The sequence below is a fragment of the Mytilus edulis genome, chromosome 10 (genome assembly GCF_963676685.1).
Source record: "Mytilus edulis chromosome 10, xbMytEdul2.2, whole genome shotgun sequence".
NCBI lineage: Eukaryota > Metazoa > Mollusca > Bivalvia > Mytilida > Mytilidae > Mytilus > Mytilus edulis.
Genome location: NC_092353.1, coordinates 58,578,562 through 58,588,102, shown reverse-complemented (window position 1 = coordinate 58,588,102; position 9,541 = coordinate 58,578,562).

Sequence of the window (9,541 nt, the reverse complement as noted above, 5' to 3'; positions counted from 1 at the left end):
AAAAAAACTTTTTTATTATCTTTATGGTTTTTAAAAAGCTTCAACAAAATACTTCTAATTCAACGTATACGTTGCTGGCATCTCATTAATCCCTGTGAACGTTATTTGAAGGATACTACTGAAATTGGAAGTTCTGTTTCAGTAACTAGAAATTGGAACTGATGGGCTCCAGAATCTATGGCAAAAAAATATCTGAACTTTCCATTTGTCAGCGTCCAATTGTTCAATCGTATGACGTTTACATCTCTCAATTAAAACGTATGCGTCATGTGCTTTATGCGCTTGCTTTGCTGATTCAATTAGACGGTGCATGATTTTTAAACAAGTAACTGTGTCCTATTCCAGATTGATATATTTTATTTGTTGTGGTTACACTTTGCTGTTGATGCATCCATATATTGTCGCCTAACTTATATATCTCCTATTGGAGTTCACACATTTCCCTGAAATTGTTTGTATAACTTTGATTCGTGTTCTTCAATGAATTATCAGATTGATAGGGCTACTGTTGCTATAATTCAAATACACCTACAAATTCTTTAAAACAATTAAAAAAAAATCTTTCCAGTTGAATATGCTTAAAAGAGGATGCTCTGTATATTAGAAATTTGAATTATATCTTACTTTACCTAAAATTATAAGTCGAAAATAAATTGCCGATGAATCATGAAATTTTTTAAAAAGGAACCAAAGACAAGCAGCAGTATATATGGAACAGCTTAGAAAACTTAAGACTAAATTAATATTCGTCTTTATCTATTTTGTGCGTCCGAAACGCTTTTCTATGTTCATTTTCACCAAAGACCCAAATAATCAGTAATCATAAGAAATAACTACTTCGAGAGGTTTATCCAGCTGCAGATTAATTATAAGAATATTCTCTTTCAAAGAAGCCAATAAATCTTTGGTCTTCTCATATTTTTACTATTTTAACCTCACTTATGAGTGTTTGTAAAAAAAAATGGCGTACACAATTTTAATTCAGGTATCTATTATTAGTCTGTTCATGGTAGACTGACAATTTATATGTCTGCTTCGCTGTTATCAGTACAGGTAAGAACTGCTTGAGTCTGGTTAAAAATATCTAGAAAGGTATTACAAAATGTTTCTTCTTTGACAATTTCAAGACTACAAAATCAGCCTCGGATAGCATGTATGCCTTTTCCAGCTGTTGAATCAGATGATTATGACTTTATTGATTAAGACTAATATTCAACTGCGTTCATTTTATTTTTATTATTGTAAGGAACGTAGATAAACATGTTTGACAATGACCAATTGACGGCTGTCACTGAACCTCACAAAAATCGTTCATTGAATTGACTCTCGGAACCACAAATCAAACTAAAATACTAGTACATTGATTTAAATATGCATCAAGAGATGTTAAAGTAAATTGTTAAGTTGTGTGTGACTATTATATTACAGAAGCTATTATGATAAATCGTGACAACACTATAATGTCAAAAATTTCTTGTGTAAAAAATAAGGTAATGTTTTTGATAAAACCATTAGTATCGAACATCAAGCCAGTGCGATCACTAATGCTTGTTTTTACCAAATTCGGAATATTGGTCGAATTCGATCTTTAATTTCACTTGAAGCCTGTAAAACACTAGTCTGCTCCCTAGTTACATCAAGGCTGGACTATGGCAATGCATTGTTGTACGGTACTAATACCAAAATTATCGGTAAATTGCAGCGGGTCCAAGATACAGCAGCACGTTTGAAAGCACGAAAAAGGAAATTTGACTCAACAACGCCTGTTTTAATATCGTTACACTGGTTACCCATACATTACCGTTGTCAATATAAACTTCTTTTATTTGTTGTACAAAGCACAGCATGGCAAGGCTTCTAGTTACCTTCAAAATTTAATTACGCCATACAAGCCAAGTAGATCCCTCAAGTCGGAAAATAGTATGCTCCTACATCCTCCAAATGACGTTCGAACGAAAAGCTACGGTGAGAGGTGTTTTGACAAGACTGAACATACTCTCTGGAACAATTTGCCATCGGAGTGTAAATTCTTTAGATGTTTTTAAAAAGAAGCTCAAGACTCATTTATTTCGGACTGCTTTTAAGGATTTCTTGTAGATTTTATATTCTTTTAATTGACTGCATTAGTTTTTTATGCAGTTTTGTATATTTTAGGGTAAATGCATTTTTCGTTTCTTTTATTTCTTTTTTCTTTTTTAAGTATCTTATAAATTGTTATATGCTTGTTTGATTCTTTTAAGATAGTGCTTTGTCATTTATGTTTTATGTCTTTTTTTGTATTTTATATATTTTTAAATGTGAAGCGCTTAGAGTAATTTTTGTACATACAGTAGAAAATAATGCTATAGCATTTGGATCAAAATTATGTATACATGTAACTTCTATATACAAATATTAATTTAATATATAACAACAAACCAGAGTATACTGATTTGTAGTACTACAATATAATTGTGATTACGGTGAGGTTGAATTCCCTGCTATTTATTCATCATCCAAGAACGAACTTGTCTCAGAAAAAAATATATCTCTGTAAGTTAACCTCACTTTAAGTGCCTCACTGCTGGTGGACGTTTCGTCCCCGAGGGTATCACCAGCCCAGTAGTTAACACTTCGGTGTTGACATGAATATCAATAATGTGGTCATTTTAATAAATTTCCTGTTACAAAACTTTGAATTTTCGAAAAACTAAGGATTTTCTTATCCCAGGCATAGATTACCTTAGCCGTATTTGGCACAACTTTTTAGAATTTTGGATCCTTAATGCTCTTCAACTTTGTACTTGTTTGGCTTTATGAATATTTTGATATGAGCGTCACTGATGAGTCTTTATATGTAGACGAAACGCGCGTCTGGCGTACTAAATTATAAACCTGGTACATTTGATAACTATCAGGTATTGAGATGTGATTTTCTTTTAGAAAAGTGCGTGTGACCATCCACGAGAACTTGCGGTCATCCGATGTTCAGTACTTCAGTCCTTTGATACTGTCTGTTATAGTAAATATTACATCAGCCAATGAAATTCAGTCTTTACAATTTTGAAGGTGTAAACAGAAAATAGAATGGAGCGTTTTCAGATCCGCGTAAGCATAGCTTGGACACACAATATCTGTAATTTAATTAGATTTGAGTCTGAATGAACATAAAAACACTGCATTTATCTTTTGTTTACTGAGGCCTGGTGGTCTCTGACAGATAGAGAGTTGTGTTTTAAATTTTTGTAAGTGAAGATTCATAGCGGTGACTTTTAATAATTTGCGTTTATCTTTAAAACTACAATAGATTAAAAAACATAATAGTACAATGTGTCTGATTATATTCTTTTGTAAATTTTAAGGTCCCATTTTGGGCAATTTTGGCTCTTTTGCATTATATAAGTTTCTAAAAGCACGTCAATAGGTGATATAGAACTCTAAGTGTGGAAGTTGTTTGCGACTTGGAATTTAATTTGGATATGCCGGTTATGGTCTCATTGATATTTATCACACCTTCATTCAATATTAAAATTGAGAATGGAAATGGGGAATGTGCCAAAGAGACAACAACCCGACCATAGAGCAGACAACAGCAGAAGGTCACCAACAGGTCTTCAATGCATCGAGAAATTCTCGCACCCGGAGTCGTCCTTCAGCAATATTACTTGTTTCAGATGAAACCATACTCTGCTAGAAGAAATTATTTGTTGAAAAAATAAGGATTTAGATTTTAACAGATGAGGCTAGCGGAGCTACGCGTAAAATTGACGTTTTTCGAGTCAAAACTGAATGGTTATGTCCATACTTGCTCTTACTGTTTAGGGTTCGACCCTCATCGTACCATGGCGTACTCCCCCTTCGGACCTTCCCCCCGTAAAAATTAATAGTTTTGACTCGAAAGACGTCAATTTTACGCCTAGCAGTAAACAAAAAATAAATACAGTGTTTTATGTTCATTCAGGCGCTGCCGGGAAATTCTTCAACTAGTATTAATTGATCTTAATCTTCCGCCGAAATGTTTGAAACGTTATTTTTTGTTAAAATGAACTGTCTCACTTTATCTTAAAAATGCACTTTCGCTTAAGAGATTAAAGATCTATTTCTAAAACGTGATAAGTTAATCGTATGCTCATTATTGTAGATCCCGTATATTCATTATTGTAGACCCATGGATTAAAATTCATAATTTAACAATTTTTCATCAATATTTGGTGTGATTTTTTTTTCATCTTAAATCGAGGAACAAACATGTCAGGGTTTTTCTCTTTTTAAATAACTTAAGATTTGATCCGAGTTTATATCAATTCAGAAGCAGATCAGAATCAGTTATGACGTAGACAGTAATCATTCTAATCGTAATCATGTTCATTGACCATAACGACGATGAAAGCACATCATATAATGACGTTTCGACATCATATAATGAAGTTAACCGAACCACATGATATAAGATAACAAGCACATAATATAATGACACAACCACACCATATAAAGATATTTGCGCAAAATATAAGGGAAAATGCACATCATATAAGGATATTTGCACATCATATAAGTATATTTGCACATCATATAAGTACATTTGCACATCATATAGGTACATTTGCACATCATATAAGTATGTATGCACATCATATAAGTATGTATGCACATCATATATGTGTATTTGCACATCATATAAAGATGTTTGGACATCATATAAAGATGTTTGGACATCATATAAAGATGTTTGGACAACATGTAAAGATACTTGCGCCTAATATAAGTATATTTGCACGTCATATAAAGGTAAATGTACATCATATAATTACAAAAGCACATCATATAAAGGTAAATGCACATCATATAATGAAAAATGGTCATAACAAGACAGTTTTGGCGTTCCATATTCAATTGTTTTTTCATGGTTTTCGTATTCTTTGTCATCCGTTTTGTCGTTAACACGCATTTGATAATGGCAATTTCAAGGCATACATTTTGAGTTCGTATATGTATTCTAATTCAATATAATGCTCCGAACAATGCTGGCATATAACCAGTGATTTATATTGAGAATAACTGAAGTGGCATACCACTGATGATTCCATATTTAAAAGATATAGTTAGGTCCATTTTCGTTTACATTAATCAAAATGTACAGCGTTCATTTTTACTTGACCAATTAGTGTTATAGATAGTACAGAAAACTAAATTTAAGTACCACTAGAAAGAATATAGAACGTGTAAGTATCTATATTAAACGATTGCATTACGAAGCAAATGGTTTGGAAAAATATCTAGACAAAAAAGTTTATTCGAAATTAAGAATTGTTTTTTCCGCGATAATTGAGGTTTTCATTTATACTTTAATACAAGACAAAGTGAGTTTTTTTGTAAATGAGTTAATGAAAATTGCAATGGTACTTATTTAATGAAGCGTGTAAGATTTTGTTTTGTATAATCAACAGGAGTCAATGTGCATTGGTTGGATCAAGTGCAGTGTACAAACAACAATATGTCAAAAACAATTCGGAGCAAGGCACCAACAAGTTGAACATTTTATAATATGTGTGTATTTTTGCTGCATGAAAAGTGACCTGTTAGAGGGAACAAATCAGCAAATGAAGAAAGCTTATTAAAAATCCTTTATTATGTCACATTTTCAGAACAATACCAGATAAAATGTATGTTGTCATTGTAATCAATTAAAAATATCTTGAAGAAAAAAAGGATACAATAATTTTCATTATTCTCCATTAAACATGATAATTAAAAAAAGAATCGGCACTTGAATATGTGAATCAAAGATAATGAGATTTATGTAACTTCACTTTTTTTGAATGATTTTGTAAAAATTACAGCCGGTGAAAAATGGAGCATGCTTATTTTCGAGCTACAATGATCGGAAAGTTTGAAAAAACAATCCAATGCTCGGTACTTATACATCCCGTCAATGTGTTTGTACTATCTTTCATTTTTGCTGGTGTGTTTTGTATATGCGACTTTTTGTGTGTCTTTGGTTCTTATAACGTGACTCTTTACTTTAAAAGATCCCATCATTATTTTATTGTTCTATGATATGTTATTATATTATAGTTCTATTATAAATTAGAAAATACGTTGAACGACAAACGACAAAATTATTTTAATCGCGAAGTGGTTTAAACCTTTTGTGGATTCTTATAAATTCTAAAATACTTCTGGACAATTTTAAAACTCTGTCTGTTACTGAAATTAGTTATAAAATACTTTTGATTTGTTAACCCTGTATGCCAACACTCCCCATGTGAAATTATAAAAATGTTTGGTATAATCATTGAATGACAAAATTTCTTCCTATGTGATGTATAAATTTTCTGACAGCAGGCACGCAAAGCAATGAATATGTTTTTAATTTGATAGATGTTTTGTGTTTTTTTGTAAAACTATTTCTTTTAAAATTGTTACACATTGATGACTGCTGTACCCTTATTTTGACAATTTAATATATTATGTCTGTTTTGTTCAAATATCGCTGTAAAAATTAACGGTTTTTGATGGGACTGTCGTACACATTAGCGGTTTAGCGCTATAAAACCAGGTTCAATCCACCATTTTCTACATTTGAAAATGCCTGTACCAAGTTAGGAATATGAAAGTTGTTTTCCATTCGCTTTGTTGTGTCAAAATTATTGCAGCTATATAGTTCGGGATTAAAGTTATTGCGAATCTACCTATTCAAGCTATGACGTGAATAAGAAGGGCATACAAAAAACTTTCAAAGAATGTTTAGATAACTAGCAATCAAGACGTCTTTTGCAATAGTATTAACGCATTCAGCTGTTATACACTTTACTCGGATATTCCCAATTCCAATTAAAAGATGAAAAGAAAGAGTTGGATTTTCCTTTTTCATTAAAAAGAATTTACTAACGTAGAAACAAGTATATTTTAAGCAAGGGATCAACTGTACTATGTGAAGAAAAACACTATGATTTATTTGAAAAAAACAATATCAAGATGTTTGATTTCTTTTATTGACAACATCATTAACATATTCGTAACATTAAAACTTTGTTAGTCGTGTTTCTAAACAAATATTCCTATAAGAACCAACTTTGCTCGTTTTTTTGCCGACGTGTGCTCATGAGGGTGACTTTGTACATGAACGATAGATATTTTCTTTTACCTTACATTTCAATATGCTGATGATGTTCTCTCACGTAATGATTTAAAATTTAACGATTTAGCTGAACGTATTTATCTTATCGGACTGAAAATAAAAGATACAACAGATACATACAGGTTTGCCTCAGAGTTCGAAAACATCTAGAAATTGACAATGAAAACACATTTTAAGACAAAAAATATAATTTCATTTTACCAGTTATGAACTGTTCAATTTTGTGTACCAACATTTAAGCTGAGACTGCAAACTGATCATATATTCCAGATCATTCGATATGTCAGCGCACAGGTAAGCTATCAAAGAGTTCCAAATGGTAAGTTGAGTTCATCCCTGAGAAACGTTTTAAGACGCCATCACGAGTTGGTTGACATAATTTAATGTACCTTCTTCATTTGTATTTATCGGATAGGTGTATCATTGAAAATTATACTTTATCTCTCCTTTTTAACTATGACAGTTCAATGCCGTTATATTTTAGATGTGATTTTTTTTATAATACCGCATAAATTATAGTAATTACTTTACAATAATCTACCTCCGTCTGTTCATCATGCATATACGTTTATGTCGTATGCAAAGTTGAGATAGTATTATCCGATTTCCATTATTTTTATGTACAGTTGTGTCTCCAAATTTTGGTGCACGAAAAAAAGTGGTTACCGTGACAAAATCTGAAATCAATCAGCCAAAGCTTTGTAAACATACATCACAGACATACCACACAACTTATCTAACGTTCAAAAGCACAAAACAATGAAGCAAAATAAGATGCAAACAAATTTCTGTTTTGCAGTTGACATTAACATTAATAATACTGCCAGTATAGTAAAGCATAATGACATATTCACTTTCCCAGAACAACAAAATAAGTAGAATATATTTAATTTATATAAACTGGTATGAAAATTAAGAACAACACTACAATAACCTCATGTTTTCGAATCGCATATTTGGGCCCACCAGACGGAACGCCAAAGCCAAACACATAAAAACTGAATGCACATCTATACCAAATTACCTCAAACTTCAAACGACCAAATACCATTATAGTTCAAATGCAAATAAAGTAAACACTGTAAATGAGAATAAATTCTACACATTCAACACATAGAATCTGTAACATGTATATATAACTCATGACAAACCTGTATAACTTGTGAACAAGACACTTATAATGGATTTACACTTACTAGGGAACGTTTAGAGAAAAAAAAAGACGAGATTTTCATTCACAAATCCTGTGGCGTTATTTATTTCCTCAAACTCTGATGAGGTTGATAAATTTTTAGTAGCAACGGCAATACCTTGAATGAAGTATAAGTTGATAAATGTATTATCCATACACTGATTTGGTACTTCAATTTTACTTCTTGTTAATCACAATCCTTATAATGCGTTGCATGATTTTTAAGTTCAATTGTTATTGAAAGCCAAGAAAATTATACTTTTTTTCAAAACCTATATAAACAAGCAATGTCATACTTTAGTTTTACATGACTACCTAACCCTACTTCAGAAAACCTCTCAAACATATCATGATATATTAAAATGTGACCGTTATAGATACGAAACGTGGTTGTTTTTAATGATTCTCTCCATTGTAGTGATAAAATCTTCAAGGAAATTGAAACATTTTGACAGACATGTTTTTTTTTCTGATTTGTTTCTTCTTTTGAAAATACAGCAGTTTTTTTCATATATTTTGAAGTGTGACTTGATTGCATATACGATCCGACGCATTGCCTGACCACCGTCATTTATGCCTTCATAATAATCCTTCTTGATACTCGTGATAAAAAGAGTCTGTAAAATCACTTGCATATTATTCAAGTTAAAGACCAAATCAATTAGATTTGCTAAAATTTCACGAGTTCGCGTTTTCTGCATATGTTCATTCGACGCAATAGGCATTGAACCAGTTAGAAGTCTTTAAACTTATAAAGCCGACAGAAAAGAGAACCTGGAGAAATTCAGTAATCGTCTTACAATAACTTACTATTGAAAAATACAAATGCCAATGCAAATAATAAACATCAATCAGACTCTTTTTTCCTCAAATTAGTGGAAGTCGAAACCACTGTACGATAAACTGTTATTCCTCGACGTGATGCATCCTCCTTACATTTGAATATCAAATGTATCTTAGACTTTGTAATACGTCATCAGTGTATGAGCAGAAAGTTGATGGGTAGGTGAAATAACGTCTCATCTTTTTTAAAAAGGTCATCGCAAGGTACCAATACTCCTTTGATAAATATTGTGTATCAAGTTCTCAAATAATACACGATGGTCTTGACATATAGATTATGCATGGGAACTGGCGTTGTTTACAATGTGTCATCTTTTGTTGTGTTCTTTAATTTGTCTTTATGAATATTTCTTTTGCTATTTAGTTTTAAGTCATATCCATTTGAC